This window comes from Solanum stenotomum, chromosome 10 (assembly GCF_019186545.1).
Source record: "Solanum stenotomum isolate F172 chromosome 10, ASM1918654v1, whole genome shotgun sequence".
NCBI lineage: Eukaryota > Viridiplantae > Streptophyta > Magnoliopsida > Solanales > Solanaceae > Solanum > Solanum stenotomum.
The window spans coordinates 10976480-10997930 of NC_064291.1; the positions used below are offsets into that span (position 1 = coordinate 10976480).

At 36.5% G+C, this 21451-nt stretch overlaps 1 protein-coding gene and 1 pseudogene across 1 annotated transcript in view; one reads left to right on the plus strand and one right to left on the minus strand.

The window, feature by feature from the left end:
* The window catches only part of LOC125878340 (9-cis-epoxycarotenoid dioxygenase NCED2, chloroplastic), a 785333-nt gene that overhangs the window by 449948 nt on the left and 313934 nt on the right, over positions 1 to 21451 (plus strand). The window lies entirely within an intron of this gene.
* LOC125841540 (uncharacterized) overlaps positions 4208 to 21451 on the minus strand; it is a 24890-nt pseudogene continuing 7646 nt past the window's right edge.

Below are 21451 nucleotides of genomic sequence, written 5' to 3' on the forward strand. Positions count from 1 at the left end.
CAGAAATGGATTTTATCATTATTAAAACCAGAAGAAAGGCCTACGACAAGAGTACTCAAAGCAGGATTTATTTCGCCAGAACTATTAACCAGATATTGCAAGCTAATTGGACACAAATACCCTGATCATCTATGTACAAAATGTAATGGAGAAGACAACGTGATTCCAGATGTCCAGCTAGAATAAAGTCTAAAGAGAAAAGTAGATAAAGAAGAAAAGAAAAATAAGATAGCAACAACTAAAGAGATAAGACAAAGAAGACATATTTTGCCAAAAAAAGCCAAAAGTAAGTAGTGTAAAGTAGGAGCATTATTGTAAATTATTAGTCTTATTGTAAGAAAGTGTAGGAATAAATTATGTAAATTAGTCAACAAGTGTATGGTAGTATGCATGATTAAAGTATGTGCATATTAAAGTGGTAGGTGTGGTGTGCATTATTAAGGGACAAGTGTAAAGTGGGTAGGTGTGGTAGCATTATTAAAGAACAAGTGTAAATTGGGTAAATATGGTAGGTGTGCATTATTAAAGTAGTGTGCAGATAAGTGTGAGTGCAGTAGATACGCTAAAATTTCCTTTCTATATAAAGGAATGTACATGTAACATAATAGACAGACTTTCAATAAAGAAACCAAGCTTTCATAAAAACACTCTCTGAAATATTTAAATACTTAATAGATAATGGAGCAACCCTCAGATACCATGGATAAGCAAGAATCAAAGGTATATTATTCAACAAATATGCAGAACTAATTTCATATATTCCTGAATACCATATATATGATTGAATAAATTTATGTTAGTTATTATGTATTAGAATTATTTGAATCATGATTTCCAGTTTATTAGCACACTGGAACCAGGGAGAAAACTTCTATACTATGTCATCCTAATGTTGAAACCAGTAGGCAAGGAAAGCCGTTTAGGAGAGTAAACAAAGTTGAGGTGCTGATAAGAAGGAAATATCCGCTAAAGTACGATGCTAGTAGTGATAGGAGAACATGATAAACAAATAATCTAGTTCATAATGAGCTAATATGAATTTAATATCAATTATGAATATGACAGGAATGAATAATTGAAAATGAAAACCTGCATGATAAAGAACATGACTACATACATGCATGATGAAATAATAAAAAACTATGAAACTTAAATCCTATGTATACTTAAAGGTATAGAGATAATTGAATTAAGAAGAATCATATGGGAAAAAATATTTAATGATAACGAATCAGAAGATATATTNGAACATGATAAACAAATAATCTAGTTCATAATGAGCTAATATGAATTTAATATCAATTATGAATATGACAGGAATGAATAATTGAAAATGAAAACCTGCATGATAAAGAACATGACTACATACATGCATGATGAAATAATAAAAAACTATGAAACTTAAATCCTATGTATACTTAAAGGTATAGAGATAATTGAATTAAGAAGAATCATATGGGAAAAAATATTTAATGATAACGAATCAGAAGATATATTAAACCAACAATGGTATGAAATAGAACTACATGATTTAGATCTCGAAAGAATAGAATGGTATGATTTAGAAATAAATTCAGATTAAAATGAACTACGAATATTTACAATATTGGACAGAAGCTATGAAAAATATAAAACTTTTAGAACAATTAATGAAAAACAATTTATATATGTACTTAAGAACCCAAGATATGTTGGATCTAGAATACATCACAAATAATATTAAAGAGATATCAAGATTAATACACTTAGCAAAACAATATTATAATAAAATCTTTAAAATGAATTCCTCACCTACCAAAAATGGTACACCTACCAAAAATGTCATGAATTCCTCATCTACCACACTATCAAAAATATCTTAGTATATCATGAATTTATCACCTACCAATAAAATGAATTCCACACCGAAAAATGGTATAGTATATTTGGTTGCAAGGTTTTCTTTTTAAGATAGATTTTTTTATGCGAGGAAATTTAAAGTTCTTCTCGATTAGGGTGGGAAAATCAAATGTTAATTTGGAATTGATAAATATCGATAACTTGAACAACCAATTGCCCGTGCAAGGATTGGTTTGATGCTAATGATTTTCTTGTTAAATAACTGCCAATGCTAAATGTCAGCCGTTTCTTGTGATCCTTGAAGATCTATATTTACCTAAACTAATTAATTGTTCTAATCAATTGATTAATGGTCATCACATGGTGTAAGGTGATCATGGGAATTAATCAAACTATATGTTTAAAAATGGTTATAGATTCTTCATACTTGCTTGTTCAATTATATGTAAAGTCACTGCCCTACACCTTGATCAGCATTGGATCTTCTTATCTTAACAACTTACTCATATGATGATATAATATAATATAAGTAATTACAATAGATAATATAATTACAAATTATAATATGTTTTATTAATTGTCGTCAGGGTAGCTTGATTAAATAAAGTAAGTAGTATTTTATGGCTAATATATTTCTACTTATACCATTTGTGCATTCCATGTGCTGGTCGCAAATGACGGTCATAACCAACTTTTTATTCTATAATTACTTCTCTATGAGATAATACAAGTAGTAGTTGTAAAATAATTCTTAATATAATAAAACATTTTAGTGATAAGCACATGAATTAGGTATCGTTACTTCCCTGGAGGATATTCACAAGTAACATTTTTATTGCATTGTTAATTAATTGTAGAGTTTATGTTTATATATATATATATATATATATTAAATTTTTTATTCAACAAATCATATTTACTTGTTATAACATGTAACTTATCTTATTCAAAATAACAAAATTAAGATTAAACTCTTAGTTTTATTCTCGATGTTGGTTAAGGATATCCTACTTCATTTTTGGATACCTTAATTATAAAGGGGGGACATGGTAATTGTATGCACTTGGGAAAATGAAAAAAAGATATATCAGAGACTCCAACTTAACCTTCTCAAACTACAATCTGCATAAATTCAGTCCAACCTAGCAATTCTACAATAAACGACTCACAAGGCCCAATATCCGTAGTTCAATAGTCACAAATCAATCATCAAACGAATTAAGTCAATCTAAAAGTCAAGTAGTTCAGTCACACGCAACAAGTACATCAAGCAAAAGTAATAAGAAAGTCACACATAAGAATCAAATGCATCAAGTCACAATAATTAATCTCTTGCCGGAACCATTTTCCATCAGCAAAAATCTCTAGTTGGAACTATTTCCCGTCGACTTTATAAACACTTGTTGTAAATAACCTCGGAATAATTGCAATCGCTGACAAGGACCTTGACATCATAATCATCACATATCTCATCACGATGTTCAATCATCAATGCACACAAACAATATCACACCACACAGAAGAGACAAAAAACCATTTAATTCAAGTCCCCATTCATGCTTTCAAGCATTTCATCAATCAATCAACAAGGGTAACAGTAAGGAAATTCACATTGTCATGTTCACCACATAGACCTTTTCATTTCAATCCCTATTTTATTCATTTAGATGTATCAAGTGGAGAATTAACTCTTCACCTCATCCCCATTACTAGAATACAAGGTTTAGAAGATTGCTTGCCTTAAATCAATCAATAATCACTCGAAGAGTTAAGTCTTCCCCTTCCGAATCACTTCCAAAGCCACACAATCTATCACAATAAAGCATCCACAATGACTTTCCAGAAATGCCAATACCCACATCAATAATCTTGAAAAGTGGGTAAATCGACACAAAACCCAATTCTAATAATAAGGTTTGAATCCAAAATTGATTACTTGAAAACATTACTCAAGGCTTTAGGAACTTATTAGTGATAACCATTTTAAAAAATGACTTAAAATCAGTTCAAAATCTATATTTTAGCTAAGAACTTGAGTTTTTGAAAAGCCGTGCCATTTATCAATCAAAATCTCGAATTTTGATATTATAATTCATAAATAACCAAATGAAAATGAAGGTTTAAAATCATAAAATCTTACCCAAATGATTTAGCACAAGAAATCCTTTCAACAATCGCTATCAAGGGTTTCCCAAGCTCAAAAATAGAAAATTGGGCTTAAACACCGAAAATGCCCAGCAAAAACCGTCTAAGGTGGCTTAAGCGAACCAGGTTCCTCTTAAGCGAACCTTTTAAAAGCTCGGGTATCACTTTTTCGAACCACGTTCTGCTCAATCGACCATCGCTTAAGTGAACCACCTAATCCCGCTCAAGAGGCCAGTCTAGCTTCTGCAAACCAGGTTCCACTTAAGCGACCAATGCTAAAGCGAACATGGTTGTGCTTAAGCGAAGACTACAGCACAAGAAATATCAGCTAACACAAAGACATTAAAGGACCATCAAGATTTGCAAATACAAACTACATATGCAAATAAATTATACTTGACGTTTTAGACTCTATGGAACCGTCAAAATATGAATCTGGGGTCTCTTTGACCCGACATCCGTGAAAAGCACAAGAAACTAACTAAGGCTTTAAAAAGCTAAAACAAGTTCGGAACCTATCAAATTAACCAAGACCTCACCTAGGCTTCAAATTACCCCCCGAATCGAACAAAACTCTCGTAATTCTGATCCAAGCATCTGAATGCTGAATGTTGACCAAAGTCAACTCAAAGGCAAAAATTCTACAATTTCACAACTTAGGACCTCAAATCTTCAAAAATACTTGGAATGTGAACACGACAACTCCCATTGCTCAGATTTCACATTTCGGGACTAATGGAATCAACAATATTCTATTCTGACACTTCAAACTCCAAAAGAAACTGAAAACCACTATCTTAACAATATAAGCTTTTCAAACTCAAAACTTACAAAATTCTAAACTTTTAACTCAAAGTCCAAAACCAACCTTTCAAGACTCAACATAGAAGATTCATGGTAAATATTGGGAAGGTAAAATGGTAATTTCATAAAAACTAAAAAATGACAAACCGAGTCAATATGGTAAATGTCATCCGTGAAAGTTTGATTTCTACAGACTTCAACATTTTTCTGCACTTTCTTGGTCCAATCTGACATATGAACTTTCGAGGTGTTACAATGGCTATCTGAGCAAAATACGTAATATATATCATAAAGAATTACTAAAAATTCTATCTGAATAACTAATGTTTGAATAGAAGCCTCTACTAATTGTAATAAAGAAATAAGTTTGTTGGCGCAAAGACCCAGCTACCTTAAAGTAAATAGGTTGCCTAATGAAAAGTGTAACTACTAGCTACTCCATGAAGTTATCAAATAAGGAGGACTCACCAACTACTGACTGAAACATTGCAACTTGTTCAGCCACGAGTCTAAGAGCTAATGCCTGAATCTACATCATAAAGGAATGCAACGCAGAGAAAGTATGCGGCCAACACATGAAATATTCTGAGACTAGATTCAAGTTGTCATATGTGGGAAATTATAAAGATATTTCAAGTGTATAAAATTAGTAGCATTTTACTTGAAAGAGTCTTACAACTGACACACACCATGTGAGATCATGATATCCAACTTATAATCCCAATTGAAAGGGTTGCCCTACACCTTTCCATGGCGTAAGACCTATCTATATGATGTTGATCTACTAATTGTACCTGAAAGGGCTAAAAGAGTTGTCTAACTAGCAATATACTCAAATTCTACGACGACACCATGTTGTAGGAATTTGATTTTCTAAATGTACATCCTCTCAGTGCTACATAATTCTCCCAAAAATAATATAGATATACTTATACTCATAAATAGGTAAACCATCTATAAGTTTGAATCAGGTGTGAGGCTAAGCTCAAAGTTCATACCTCAAATGGTATGTATTGAAGTAGAAATCTATATCATGCTAATTTCATGCTTCAAAGTCATCGTAGTTTAAAAAACCCTGTAGAATTCATGGTAAACTAGTTTAATAAAGTTTAAGAACTGAAATAAATCAATTAGGAAAATCAGGAATTACATTAAAAAAAAACCCTAACTTGGATTCTAGAAATTTTCTAAAATTTTGGAAAGGAATTATAATTTAGGCACGAGAATGAAATGATACCCTTATTGAAGCTTTAAATACTTGAAAGAATGATAGTTCAAGAGAGAAACTTGATAGGGAAGCTTGGAACCCTAGTTCTTAGCCTTTCTTGAGGTTTGTTCCAAGTTACGGGAGTTGAGAGCATAGATCAAAGGGAAACTGGGTGCTTGATAAGATATACTCCCCTAATCGAAGTTAAAACATAGAGTCATAAACTTAGAAATAATGAAAAAAGACCAAAACAACCCCAATTAAAAATATGTGAACTTTCTACAACACCAATCTATGGCTATTCCTATTCGTAGGAAGAAATTTTGAGTTTTTAAAGTTCAATCCACAATCCCAAATTACGGCATATGGTTGGATCTGTGAAAATCTTCCTCAAATAAAGTTTTAGAAGTTGGTTTGATGGACTAAATCTACGGTTCGTAGTTTAATCCACGATCGGTATATTCGACTCGTAAAACTTAGGTTCAGAAATCTTTGTTGAAGGTAACTATTAAAAAGATCATAATTTTTTTACTCAGAATGCAGATTAACAAATATTTGAAGGTTTTGGAAAGAAGGCTCATATTCCTTTGATTTAGTAGGCTATATTCCATCTAACTCCCATATTCAGAAAGATATGGTCATTTGAAGTTGGCCCTTCTATGATCTCATTGAAAAATTCAATTAGTAGGGAATCTTTTAACTTGACTTAGTGCTAGAGGTTTCTTATTACCTTAATTCACATCTAATACACATATTACACCTAAGATTTGGTCTTGACATATACGTTCAATCATAAATCATCGGGTTCGAACCATTATGCATGTGGAGAATACTTCTGATTTCTACTTACAACCTGCAGGGTGTTACAATATCTCCCCCTTGAAATCATTTGTCCTCAAATGATGGTCGCGCTAGGGTAACCTACTCAAGCTAACTTTTCTGATTATGTCAAATTAAATATACAGAAAAAATGAAGAAAAGATTACCTCTCGTCAACAAAAGTTAAATGCCAATAGAAATTCTCTTCTTTGGTGCTTTCAAAATCAATTATTGATCCTCTTTGAATAACCAATACATTAGTTACCCAATCAACATCATAATGCCTTAAGTTATTTATAGTTATTTTTTTAAGTGTGATTTCATTGTCATTCTCAAACACCTGTTATATCAATCTCAAATTTGTATGATTAATCTAAATATCTATATAGGAGATAATCATCACTCAAGAATATAAAGTACTGAAGTATAATGCGTTGATAGTAAAAATAAAAGTGCTAATGCAACATAAAAGAATTCAATAACAAACTTGAACAAAACTCATATTCATCTAATTCAATCTTAATTATTTTTAAAAATAGAATTAGAATGAAAAAAAGACCTCTCGAACTCCTTTCGCACAAATAATTAAGGAGCAATCGTTATTCCACCATTTATAATGTAATAACTTTTATTTTTTTGGAAGGATTTTTCATATTTTTATTGAAAAGTATGACCTGAATCTTTGTTCTCTATAAATCAATTTAACCATAGTTTAAGATGAATTAAAATAATACAAATAAGTAATAAATTATATAAATTAAATATAGAAAAGAAGGTTACCTCAACAAACGTCAAATAACAACATAAACACTCTCCTTTGTCGTAATTTATTCAATTTTTGATCCTCTTTAAATTACCAATATTTTAATTACTCATTCAATATTATAAGATCTAAGGTTATTTATACGAACACATTATCTTTTTTAAATCTGATTCAATTGTCATTCACAAAAACTTGTAATAAATAAGAAAACATGTAAAATGATGTTTAATGTGTGTGATTAATCTATATATCTACATAGCATAATAATTGCTCAAAAATATAATGCATTGAACAAAAATTTAAAATAGATTGAGGTGTTAAGACTGCATATAAGAATCCAATAATGAATTTAAAGGAGATTCATATTCATCTAGTTCAATCTTAATTATTTTAAAACTCAACAAAAAATTCGATAATAGTTGTTGAGAACTTTGTCGAGTTTTATCATCTTCTTTCTACAATTATTGTGATGATCCAAGTCATTGGCCCGTGCGGGCACTTACTCTAACGCCTAGATAGGAGAATCCTTACCCCAAAACTTCAACATGAAATGTGGAAGCGAACAAATAAAAACTAAACACATTATGGTAATTATAGAATGACTCCCAAACTTGAGTAAATAAGTATTTTTGTAAAGAAATACATTGAACTCTCCCCTAAGGAACTATTATAAATAGGTACAAGAGCATCTAAGAGATTACCAGACTCATATAATAAGACACAACTTCCACTACAAGGGAAGAGAGGTAGAATCTATCAGAGATTCTCTTCTGTTCACCTAGGAAACATCAATGCTCCTACAACTAGAATATGTCAACTGACATAGAGAGAGTAGTATCAGTAATAACCAAAGATACTAGCAGGTAGTATCGGTCGATCTGAATCCATCATATAAGATTTTATATAGATAATCAAAGAAACGTGAAACTTGGAGATAACATTAGGACCCCAATCCACTCACCACTCTTACTACAAGTAGTATTACCTTGTTTCACAATCCGACTGTCTTAGGTACCACTCACACTAAACCACCTAGGGAGAGAGCAAAAGACTAACCCGAAACCAACCCAATACCATATTTTAAAAGAAGTTATCATATAAAACAAGGAACAAAATTTAGTCGCTAACGAATTGAGTCCCCATAAACTCAATCCAATAGTCTAAAAACATTCAATACGGAAATAACCCCTAAAAACTAAAAGTCATCATACCAAAACTCTAAAATAGTCAAACTGGGGATGCAACCCCAAAACTAGCATAAGCTAAAATCTAACATCTGTGTCCAAACAGACTGAGAAGAAATATAGAAGAACCATGCCATCCTAAAAGATGTATCTCAGCCTTGGATTCAAAATCATTCACAATCACAATCACAATCACAAACAATGATTCACAATCACAACGACAATGAACAATACAACTTGAACACCACAAGTCACAACAACAATTCAATTGAATGAGATTATCAATAGGATGTCATTTCATATCTTCCCTATGTATTCTCTACCATGCATTGCATCAACGAAACAATAAAGCAGTAGACATGAATACATATTATAAATCGAAACCATACAACCATCATCTACGTGATTTGTCATTAACTTAGAGCAAATTCAATGCCCAAAATAAAGGATTACTGCTAGAATCTAAGCATATTTATGTGGATATGATGGCTTTTTTACTAATATGTGGGAAAATACTTTGAAGAAAAAGACGGATGGAAAGAGCTACAAAGAAAATTGTGGCCGACTTGACGGAGGGCTAGACGAGTCGTAGTATTATGTGTCACACCCCGAGGCTACCCTCTTGACGTAACAAGAGACCTTGGATCACGAGTGACCCCAAGAAAACCTTAAAGCTAGCATATCATATGCATACTGAAAATATCTAAGAAAACATGAACTAATGCGGATGCTAAATCAATTGATAACTGAAATTAGGGAATACCCAACTAGGCTGAATGTTTAAAACATGCTAAGAGTTTAATAACAGCTAAAGGATTAAACATAATAATTCAAGCTGCTTCTAGTACTATGTCTCAAAAGCCTCCACTGACCAGAGTTACTGGGACATGCCCCCACCTAACTCTAGCAAAACTTAGAACTAAATAAAAGACTAAAAATGAAACACATGTATATTGTCCTCGAAGTATGACGACTCACCATGTCACGCCTCGAGCCTACACCCTGGATGTGGCCGGCACTCGAAGACCATTGCTGGCCCCCAAGCGAACCCTTGGCCTGGCTTTCTTAACTCAGCAGAAACCTAACTCAACAGAATAACTCAATGCAGTGACAGGGCATAAAACAACCTAACTGATAAAATCTGGCCAAAAAGGAAACTCCAGTCTTAAAATAGAATATTTATATATATATACATAGATGAGAGACTCAATACTAACTGACTAACTGACTGTGTATGAAGCTTCTATAACCCTGAGATGGATCTTGGGACAGACCCCGCAACATCCTAATAAAGCAAAACTAAGAGAACAAAATAATCGAGTCCTCCGGAATGCAAGGAGGCTCACCAATGACTCTGGAGTGCTGAGCTGGATCAACGACGTGCTGGATGATGTTCCTGGGTACCTGCGTCTGCATCATCATAAGATGCAGGCCAACTGGCATCAGCACATGGAATGTACGAGTATGCGAGTTGGACAGCTAACAACAACTTAAGCTTGAAAGGGATACAAAATAGAACTTACCTTGGCTCTGTTTAACTCATGAATAACTGAACTCAATATAAAGCAATAAGAAACATGCAATATATACAAAGCTTGTAAAACTATTTAAAACATGACGTCAAAATCATATTTATAATATCATGAAAATACCATGCTTCCTCTCAAAGTCTACTTGTGCAATGCATGAATGAAGTCCCATACCCCCATCCATACTAAGCTGAACCCCTCGAGTAACTATGCAATTTCTACTGTGTGAGTTTCTTTAACCGATAACCACCACTATGAGCCCTAGTGATGATACAACGTTTTACCTCATGTTGCCCAAGGACCATCCTATACCTTGCCGTCATATAAGACCTTACTTTAACTTTAATTAGTGGATCCACTAGCTTAACTTTACTAAAAAGTATGACCCGTCAAATCCTATGTTTGGCTACATGGTTCTATGGGGGCTGTGAGTTCTTTGAATGTTCCCCTAATTCGGTGCTCAAGACTACTCCCAAAAATACTTTAGCTCGTAAGTGTTTTAAACACATCTTTCTTTAGTATGAAATAATTGCTCAAACTACCCTCTTAAAAGAGGTACTTGCTCTTGAAAACTCTTTCTAAAAAGAACATATCAAAACAATATTTTGGTATGATCATTGATGAAACGGGAAGTCATACTGCATAAACATTGATGGTATATCTCGAGACCATACTGTTTAAACATTGATGACATACTCGATTGTCATACTAATCATGTTTTAGAAACTCTTTCGCAAAACTCACCTTTTCCTTAAAAGAGATAGTACTCAAACTACTCAAAACTCTTTTGGAAATCTCAGTTTCCTCTCATCATAAATGTGAAAACAATTATAAACTTCTTTGGGAATACTTAGTTTCCTAACAACTTTTGAAAAATGAACCTTACTCTTTACTCTTGGCATAACTTGAAATTCTATATTCTATACTCAACTTGAAACTCTATGCTCTTTACTCAACTTGAAACTCTATACTCTTTACTCAACTTGAAACTCTATACCCTTGGAAAACTTTAAAAACTTGCTTTGACATACTTCTTAACCTCTAAGCTTGACTCTAACTTCACTTGACTTCTGACTTCACTTGACTTGGATCCTATCTTCCCTCGAATTGGCTTATGGATTCAAGGTGTATGATCACATGTTTATGGATGAGTTTGGGATGTCTAGATGTACCTTAGAGTGTTGAAAACAACTATAAAACATAGGGACATTACCAAGGAACAGGTATGAAAAAGTGGGGAATGAATGGGAAATATTGGCGTTCTTGGCGCTCTGAGAGGCTCGGGGCGCCAACCTTCAGACTTCAGACTTCAGAGGGGTCTGCTGGGCGCTCTGCAAGGCGTGCCACCCCAAGGGGAAACCTCAGAACCCCTGTTGGGGCGCGTTGTCTGGTGCGACGCCCCTGCCTTTGCCCTCGAAAATCTGACTTTTCTCCTTCATTTTTCCAGCTCTAAACCAGCTTAACTTCAAAGGTTTCAGCCCCAAACACTTAGAATCATAAAACCCCTCAACATATACTAGATTTAGCTCGAAATCACAATCGGAAACATGTACCAAGACAGCAAGGAACTTCAACAACACAACCAACAACTTCAACAACCACAATTAACAACTTCAAGAAACACAACCAATCTTTTCTCGGAATTAAAACGAGTTTGACGTGTGGGGGAATGAACCAACCCAACACTATGATCTCACATACCTTAATAGGGATCACCCCTGACGAAAACCACGATGATCTTAACGAACTTTGCTTCTTCTTCAATTCTTCCTCTTCTTTCCTTTTCTCTCAAGAAACCTAACTCTCACTTTTAAAAGAGAAAACTGATTTAAATCAGCCTAAACCCTTAATAAAACAAAAAGAAATAGCTAGGGAAAAGACCAAAATACCCTTACAAATTCCGAATAAACTTCCCTGCCAACAACCCAACTTCCAAAGGGCATAACTCACTTATACGAACTCGGAATCGAGCAAACTCGGCGGTGTTGGAAAGATCACTCCACGAGCTTTGCAAACATAACTAGAAATACACCTAAATCATCCTGAGCTATGAGTTATGACAGTTTGAAGTTGACTAAAAACTCATTTTTTTCCATACTTAGCTAAATTTCCAGATTTTTAATTCTTTCCAAAAAGAAAATGACTATTTCCAATTCTAAGCTTCTTCATAGCTATTTCAAATTGACGGATGTTACAATATCTCCCCCGGGGAACATTCGTCCTCGAATGAGATGACTCTTACTAGGCTAAGGGTGTAAATCATACTCAAACACCCAACAAGCAACAATGCCCACAATCCACCTTGATACCTCAAAACAACATCCCCCCCTTGTTCAAAAGCCATTATTGCTTATGAACATTTTGCCCGTAATTCCAGCAATATAGGGTCTGTGTCTTTCTCACCTTTTACTTCTGACACTAATGATGACTCGGCCCTGCTCGTCACTTCTATTCCTCCTTCTGCGGAAACTATAAGTCAGACTCCCAGGCGTGCCAGCCTGTGCACATCTGTTGCTAACTCTCCCTTTCCTTCTTTAATATGGGTGGTGCTACCCATAGACAACTTGCTTAAAGAATCAGTAACAACAATAACCTTACCAGGGTGATAACGGAAACTCATGTCATCATCCTTGAGTACCTTAACCACTCTCTATCTGTCTGACATTAAACTCATTCTAAGTGAACACACCCACATGAACATCATACAACAATGACTCTATATCTTCAAAGCAAAAACTACAACAACCAACTCTAGCTCATCACATTACACCCAGATTCGCCTAAACTCGACTGTTGATCTCAACCCCATTTTGGATTCAGATACCCAGTATGTACTCAATAAGCAAATATCATAACTTGGCGGTAGTCAACTTCTCTTTCCATTCCTCAAAACTTTCCTCACAAGCTTCGAACCGTTGAAACTTAACTGTTTTTCCGAATCAACTTGGTCAAATAAAACCATTTTATAATAGATCCCTTTAACTGCTCTTTCAACTCTTTCAACTCTGCTGGTGCCATTCTATATGGCGAAAAAGAGATAGGACAAGTATCTGGAATGAGGTCTATGCTGAAATCTATTTCTCTCTCAGGAGGAATTTCGGGTAGGTCATCATGAAAAACTTCTGGAAACACTCTTACTATAGGAACTAACTGAAAAAAAGGTATCTCAACACTAGAGTCATTAACTCGGACTAAGTGATATGTACAACCATTCAAAACTAACTTTCTCGCCTTGAGGTACGAAATGAAACGACCCTTAGGCACTACTGAACTACTACTCCACTCTATGACTGGCTCAGTAGGTTGCTCAGGTATAACATCAAAGTTCAAAGCAACATAAGGAATTACAAAAGATAAACTCACTCTGGGGCCTAGCAAAGCATAAACAACAAACTCAAAGACTCGAATCGTACCGGTGACAACATCTGGTGAATCCTCTTTCTCTTGGCGACTGGTGATTGCGTAGAGGCGGTTTGCTCCTCCGCCAGTACTAGAAGTAGCTCCTCTAGGTACCATCTAGTCTGGGGGAGCAACTAATGAAGCTTGGGCCCTATTGCTCAAATTTCCACTACCTTGCCTGTTCTTTGGACACTCTCGCATGAAATGTCCACTCTGACCACACTTGAAATAGCCAATGGACCCCTCACGACAAATACCTGAGTGGTTCCTACCACACTTGGTGCATGCAGGAGGCTTACTACCTCTTGGTACCATACTGCCTTGAGGATAGGCAAGTCTAGCCCTGAAACTATAGGAATTTCTATTGTACCCATATTTGTTCTCAGGTGCAAGTGCACTAGCAGATGGTGAAGTAGGTCGCTTCTATCTTTATGGGAGGGATGACTGATTAGCATCATTCTTTTGTTTCCTGAACTCGTCCCCTACTATCTTAGCCCTCTTATCCTTAAACTCTTCTCTATCCTTCATCCTATCTTCCTCAACTTGTTGTAAATGGATCATAACTCTTGCTAGGTCAATATCTTCTATCAGCATAGCTGCCTTGCCTTTCTTTCTTGACTGACGAGACAACCCAGCAACATATAAACTCATTCTACTCCTCATATCCGCAACCATCTCCGGAGCATAGTGGGAACGTTGTGTGAACTTCAGACTGTACTCATGAACACTCATAGATTCCGGATTAAGGGTGAGAACCTCTTTTATCTTTGCCTGTCGCAACTCACGAGGAAAGAAATGCCCCATGAGGGCACTCTAAAACACTACCCAACTCACTACTGGCGCATCCTCAGCCCTATTCTTTTTCCATTGGTCGAACCAGATTCTAGCAACACCCTTCAATTGGCATGCAACTAGTTCCACCCTTTCCGACTCAGCAACATTCATCACATCAAATACCCTTTTAAGCTTCTCAATGAAGTTCTCCGGATTCTCACTAATACTTGAACCTGTGAAGCTTGGTGGGTTCATCCTTAAGAGTGCACAGATCCTTGAAGTATCAACCACTTTGTGTCGATTAGCTCTCTGCGCAACATGAAAGGTCACAAGTTGACTTAACATCAAGATAGCTTCACAAAAATTAGCATATTTGATCTCTTCTTAGGTTTGCACTTTCAGGGCATTTGGTAACTCTTGTTCCTTAACACTCCACACAGCTGGACGGACTTTGACTGCTCTTCGTGAAGGCATGATCCTCTAAAAGCACGCGCAAACATGAATTAGAAAGAAACTTTTTAGAGATAAACTCTAAAGCACGAGATGAGTGTGAAAGAAATGAGAAATCCTTCTAAATGTTGCAGCCTCCTAATTATAGATGTGGCGCACTTCATACCGATAACTAGGCCTATACAGACACGGCTTCATAGACTCCCTAGGACTTTTGTACTCTTTGTTCTGATACAAAGTTTGTCCTGATACAAAGTTTGTCATGCCTCGAGCCTACACACTGGACATGGCCGGCACTCGAAGACCATCGCTAAACCCTTGGCCTGGCTTTCTTAACTCAGCGGAAACCTAACTCAACAGAATAACTCAATGCAATGAAAGGGCCTAAAACAACCCTGCTAATAAAATTTGGCCAAAAAGACAACTCGAGTCTCAAAATAGAATACTTATATATATAGATAGATGAGAGACTCAATACAAACTTACTGATTGACTATCTATGAAACCTCTATAACCCTGACATGGATGTTGGGACAGACCCTGCAACATCCTAATAAAGAAAAACTAAGAGAACAAGATAATCGAGTCCTCTGGAATGCAAAAAGGCTCATCACTAACTCTGGAGTGCTCATGTGGATCAACAGCGTGCTGGATGATGATGCCGGGTACCTGTGTCTGCATCATAATAAGATGCTAGCCAACTGGCATTAGTACATGGAATGTTCGTGTATGCGAGTTGGACAGTGAACAACAACTTAAGCTTGAATGGGATACAAAAGAGAACTTACCTTGGTTCTGTTTAACTCTTGAATAACTGAACTCAATATAAAGCAATAAGACACATGCAATATATACAGAGCTTGCAAAACTATTTAAAACATGATGTCAAAATCATATTTATAATATCATGAAAATACCATTCTTCCTCTCAACGTATACTTGTGGAATGCATGAATGAAGTCCGATACCCCCATCCATACTAAGCAGAACCCCTCGAGGAACCATGCAATTTCTAGTGTGGGAGTTTCTTTAACCGATAACCACCACTATGAGCCCCAGTGATGATACAATGTTTTAGCTCACGTTGCCTAAGGACCATCCTATACCTTGCCGTGATATAGGACCTTACTTTATCTTTAACTTAGTGGATCCACTAGCTTAACTTTACGTGATCATCTAAAGAGTATGACTCGCCAAATTCCATGTTTGGCTACATGATTCTTTGGGGGCTGTGAATTCTTTGAACGCTCCCCCAATTCGGTGCTCAAGACTACTCATAAAAATACTTTAGCTCATAAGTGTTTTAAACACATCTTTCTTCAGTTTGAAATAGTTTCTCAAACTACTCTCTTAAAAGAGGTACTTGCTCTTGAAAACTCTTTCTTAAAAGAACATATCAAGACCATATTTTAATATGATCATTGATGACTCGGGAAGTCCTACCGCATAAACATTGATGGTATATCTAGATACCATACTGTTTAAACATTGAGGATATACTTGATTGTCATACTAATCATGTTTTAGAAACTCTTTCGCAAAACACACCTTTTCCTTAAAGAGATAGTACTCATACTGCTCAAAACTCTTTTGGAAATCTTAATTTCCTCTCATCTTAAATGTGAAAATATTTATAAACTTCTTAGGGAATACTTAGTTTCCTAATAACTTTTGAGAAATGAACTTGACTCTTTACTTTTGGCTCAACTTGAAACTCTATACTTTTTACTCAACTTGAAAATCTATACTCTTTACTCAACTTGAAACTCTATACTCTTGAAAAACTTTAAAATCATTAAAGACTTGCTTTGACCTACTTCTTAACTTCTAAGCGTGACTCTAACTTCACTCGAGTTGGATCCTATCTTCCCTCGAATTAGATTATGGATTCAAGGTGTATGATCACATGTTTATGGATGAGTTCGGGATTACTAGATATACCTTAGAGTGTTGAAAACCACTATAAAACATAGGTACAATACCAAGGAACACGTATAAAAAGTGGGGAATGAATGGGAAAGATTGGTGTCCTTGGCACTCTGAGAGGCGCGGGGTGCCAGCCTTCAGACTTCAGAGGGAGTTGGTGGGTGCTCTACAAGGCGTGCCACCCCTAGGGTAAAACCTCAGAACTCATGTTGGGGAACGCTGGCTGGCCCGACGCCCCAACCTTTTCCCTCGAAAATCTGACTTTTCTCCTGTTTTTTCCCAACTCTAAACCACCTTAACTTCGAAGGTTTCAGCCCCATACACTTAGAATCATAAAACCCCTCAACATACACTAGATTCAACTCAAAATCACAACCGGAAACATGTACCAAGACAACCAGGAACTTCAACAACACAACCAACAACTTCAAGAACCACAATCAACAACTTCAAGAAACACAACCAATCTTTTCTCGGAATTGAAACTAGTTTGGCGTGTGGGGGAATGAACCAACCTGTCACGACCCAAGCTTAGGGCCTAGACGTGACATGGCGAATGAGGAACCCGAAGGAACCCCAAACAAGCCTCTCAAACTTGTCATCACACTTCATCGGTCGCGGAAGTACAATCAACATTAATTAACGGGAAATAGGGACTAAGGGCAAACCATTTCAAAATGACATCATAGAACAAGAGTCAAGCTCATTTACAAAATACTTGTCCAACGCACACCTCTACATACATAGATAGGACGGGGGCCATGACATACTACCGGCTCCCCTCATAGTCAAAATACAATTGCAAGCTAAAGTCTCAAAACATAGGAGTAGGAAACATAACATAGCCCTCGAATCATTGAGGACTCACCAACAAACTCGGATAAGCACCGTACTAGCCACGTGAATGGAGAGAAGGATCAAGAGTAGCTCCGGTCCCTACATGGTGACATCATGTAGGCAAAATATGCGTTAGTACTTGGAATGTACTAAGTATGCGGGGTGCAACACAACAATAGACAAGGACACAATCGAAATACAAGAAATAGTTTCATAGGCATTATGAATAACAATATGAGGATGCATGATCAAAGTGAAGTCAAAACATGTTTAAGTAAATCTATACTAATAGTAGATATCATATGTGTATGCATGATCCAACCAATCTATAACCCCAACTTAGGATGGGGGATGCCGTTCACACCCGGACACCCTGGTGGCAAGGTATAAACCCCTCACATGGTTGATGTTGGTCACACCCCAAGCATCCTAGGTGGTGAGATATAAACCTCTCACATGGTTGATGTTGGTCACACCCCAAGCATCCTAGGTGGTGAGATATAAACCTCTCACATGGTTGTCCGGTTCTTTTCCCCCGGACCGGGCATGGTCATGCAACACTTTATATAGGAAATTCCCATTAGGCTCTAATGCAATCTCACGTATGGAATGAACATAAACACAAGCTTAGTTTGTCATCAACACATCTCTGGATTGCCATACATCTCATAACTCAAGCTTTAAAGCATTGATTAATCAATTCTCCATAGTTGGACATTTTGTCAAACACCTTGAAGGCATGTAATGGAATCAAAGAGCATGGTAAATAGAGTAGTAATTATGCAACCAAACTAGTGAACAACCTACAACAATACCTTTTAACACCCACAATACCACATGAAAATCCCCACATCCATTCCAAATTTAGATTCGAGTTCTAGAGTCACAACATGCTCAAAACAATCACTTTTCATGTTTAAAATTCATTGTGTAGGAAATTATTACAAAGAACAAGACAAATTTATGAATCTTAACTTAAACCATGAATTAGTGAGTAGAATAGAGTCTAGGCACTATGGGTGGAAGGACCCTTGAGTTCAACACCACTTACCTTGAGTTCTTGTGAAGGTCTTGAGAGTGTCTTCAATGGAAGCTTGGAACTTGTAGCAAGAGTCTCTTCAATCTTGAGGAAGGTTTTGGATTAGGGTTCTTGAGAGAATCTTGAGAGAAAATGTGTGTAAGTATGGGAGAGGTGTTTTGGGAAATGTTTTAGAGATGGGAATTGAACTAATGGTATATAGGAAATAACATATGCCCTTTGGAAAAAAAATGGTCCAACACTTAAAAAAAAAATGAAGCGGGTGAACAGTAAAAATGCTCACTGGAAATTGCATTTCCTGCCGGACAGATTTTAAGAAAATGGGCATAACTTCTTCGCCCGAACTCCGAATGATGTGAAAGCTAACTCAAAGGGCTTTCCATGGATATGTTATTGGCCACCCAATTATTTGTGTGCTAGGAGATATGACCCTCCAAAGTAGACCCTCGAAAAAGGCTTCACTTGGAAATTTCGGATTTTGATATGATTGCTCTAAAATTTGGGTTAGACCCATTTTCCACTCAATTTGACCCCCTAAACAAGAATATATAGTCGGATTTTCGAAAAACGAAACAGATTTTTTTTAATATAGCTAAACAAGTTTCCGGTAACTTCCGAAGCACATTTTTAAGAACTTCTTGGGTCATTTCAATATCTTCCCCTTGGGAACATTCGTCCCTGAATGTGGAAGAGACGTACAAGGCAAGACTTAGTAAGAACATATCAGCCCCAACATGAATGCAAAAATTTTATCTAAACATCACTTCAAGGTTTCAAAACTTAGTGTAAAGCATCCATAACTCATTAATTTAAACATGTATGCACATTAATGATTCAGGGGCTGAAATGTAAGACTCAATGGAGTACAAAGGACTTGATTTAATACCTTAGGCTCGAGTGAAGTTGAATAGATAAGGATAACGTCTTTGCATGTCCGCTTCGGCCTCCCAAGTAGCACTCTCCACTTGTTGATTTCTCCAAAGCACCTTAACGGACGCCACTTCTTTGTTCCTCAACCTTTTAACTTGTCTATCTAAGATCTGAACCGGGACTTCTTCATATGTCAAATGATCTTCTACAACACCCATAACCTCAAGAGGTACAATAGCGTTAGGATCACCAACACATTTCCTCAACATCGATACATGGAATACCGGATGAACTAATTCCATCTCCTTGGGCAACCCCAACTCATAGGCTACTTTACCAACCCTTCTTATTATCTCATAAGGACCGACATACCTAGGACTTAATTTCCCCCTTTTACCAAAACGAACCACACCTTTCATTGGAGAAACTTTCAAATAAACCCAATCACCCACTTTGAATTCAAGATCCCGTCTCCTCACATCGGCATAAGACTTTTGACGACTTTGGGCTGTTTTCAACCTCTCCCTAATCATCCTTACCTTCTCAAGAGCATCCATGACAAGATCCGGACCCAACAAGGCCAGCTCTCCAACTTCAAACCACCCAACCGGTGACCTACACCGTCTACCATAAAGTGCCTCAAAAGGAGCCATACCGATACTAGAATGATAACTATTGTTGTATGCAAATTCAATCAAAGGAAGATGATCATCCCAACTACCTTTCAACTCCAATACACAAGCTCTAAGCATATCCTCCAAGGTTTGAATTGTTCTTTCGGCTTGGCCATCCGTTTGAGGGTGGAAGGCCGTGCTAAGCTTTACCTTTGTACCAAGACCCCTTTGGAATGACTTCCAAAAGTGAGAAGTGAATTGGGCACCACTATCCGAGATGATAGACAAAGGAATCCCATGCAACCTTACCAATTCATGAATGTACAACTTGGCACACTCTTCAGCCCCGTAAGTAGTTTTAACCGGTAGGAAATGAGCCGACTTTGTCATCCGATCAACCATCACCCAAACCGAATCAAAGCCTCTTCTAGCCTTGGGTAAGCCCACTACAAAATCCATGTTGATTTATTCCCACTTCCAAGTAGGTATATCAATGTCTTGAGTTAGGCCACACAGCCTTTGATGTTCGGCCTTGACTTGTTGACAACTATGGCAACCCGAAACAAATTTTGCAATGTCCTTCTTCATACCGCCCCACTAATACACATCCCTCAAGTCTCTATACATCTTTGTTGACCCCGGATGAATATAATAAAAAGAATTATAAGCCTCATCAAGGATTCTTTCCCTCACACCATCCACACAAGGAACACATAATCTACCTTGGTACCTAAGGGCACCATCTCCCCCTTGGGAGAAAACATCCACCTTACCACTACTCACCGAAGCCTTTAATTCTACCAAAGAAGGATCAAGATCTTGCTTGACTATCACCTCATCAACCAAGGAAGACCTTGAACCATCAACAACAACTACTCCTCCACTATCCACCCCTTCTAACCTAACTCCCAATTTGGCCAACCGATGGACCTCCTTAGCCAACTCTTTACTACCTTCCTCCACATGAGCCAAGTTACCCATGGACACTCTACTCAATGCATCCGCCACCACATTTGCTTTCCCCGGATGATAGTGAACACTCATATCATAATCCTTAAGGAATTCTAACCACCTCCTTTGTCTCAAGTTAAGATCTTTTTGCGTGAACACATATTGGAGATTCTTATGGTCGGTGAAGATATCAACATGCACCCCATACAAATAATGACGCCAAATCTTTAAAGCAAAAACCACGGTAGCCAATTCAAGATCATGGGTTGGGTAATTTTTTTCATGAACCTTAAGTTGCCTA